At 45.5% G+C, this 1,059-nt stretch overlaps 1 protein-coding gene across 1 annotated transcript in view; it reads right to left on the bottom strand.

The window, feature by feature from the left end:
* The window catches only part of LOC101858923, a gene marked incomplete at its 3' end in the record, with an annotated part of 20,375 nt that overhangs the window by 16,822 nt on the left and 2,494 nt on the right, over positions 1–1,059 (bottom strand).

Here is a 1,059-nt window from a genome sequence, read left to right as displayed (position 1 = left end):
GATTTGGGGGATTCTCAGCGGTTTTCTTTTTTTAAAGTCGAGGGTAGGGGATTTTTTTAAAGACGAATAGCAGAGTGGGGAAAGTTTGATAACCATCAGGGATTGCAAGGACACCAAACCAATTTTGGTTGGGAAGACGTTGTACTCACAAAAGTGTGTGAGGTTGGGAGCAGTTCTCGGATCTTGTGAAAAGACCATAAGTCACTGGGAAACGTACTGCATTGGTATTTAGATCTTTGTACCATGTTTTGAATGCATTATCATAATATCTATGCAGCATGGCTACTTTTTAATGTAGCTGTTTCGATTGTTTGGGATGCGGGCTTAGGCTTAGACCCTGTCTGTTAGGGCCAACCTGAGCTGAGAGGGACACAACATCTCAGCAGAAAGGCCTTTTTATTATATAAAAATTCTCCCAACTCGAGAATCGAACTCGAGTCTCTCTTTCATGCAGCCACAAAGTGTTTGACCGACACACTACAGTCGTTGGTGATGATTTCTCCATCCCACAAAATGGCAATAGGGAATTGCTGATGTAAAAGTTGTTCCCGCATCCGATCCGGACATTGGGGATTGCCCTTTTAGTGAGACAACTTCCTGGGCCTTCGGAATAATATATTCTGGTAGGGTGGCCAGTTCCTTTTCACGCCGCCTTTACTTCCCCAACTCCATTACTGCTGGGTGGACAGAAGGGGGCGAGGCTCGAACCCGGACTTTCCGCTTCGGAGACGAGCGCACTAATTGCTGCTGATATACGGTCAAAAATTCGAGGCGGGGGTTTTACACGGGAAGATACTCTGTGGGGTCTTATCACAAGTTTTAAAACTATATTGGTTAACTCCCTTGGGTAGGGTCTGTCTACATTCGTGTGGAAGCAATAAATTCGTGGCTTTGCTGTTTTTGTCTGTCATGTTTTTCAGTTAGGTCTACCAGTAGATCTATGCTTTAGTTCAAACGACTTTCGTAAACCACAAAGTGCGTACTGAGAAAAGAGTCGATGGAGGAGAGGGAGAAGAGTAGGAGGAGGAGGAGGCGGAGGAGGAGGAGGAGGAGGAGGAA

The sequence above is a fragment of the Aplysia californica genome, unplaced genomic scaffold, assembly GCF_000002075.1.
Source record: "Aplysia californica isolate F4 #8 unplaced genomic scaffold, AplCal3.0 scaffold00048, whole genome shotgun sequence".
Taxonomy (NCBI): domain Eukaryota; kingdom Metazoa; phylum Mollusca; class Gastropoda; order Aplysiida; family Aplysiidae; genus Aplysia; species Aplysia californica.
Note: the sequence above shows the minus strand (reverse complement) of the source record. Positions and strands in the feature narration are given on the sequence as shown.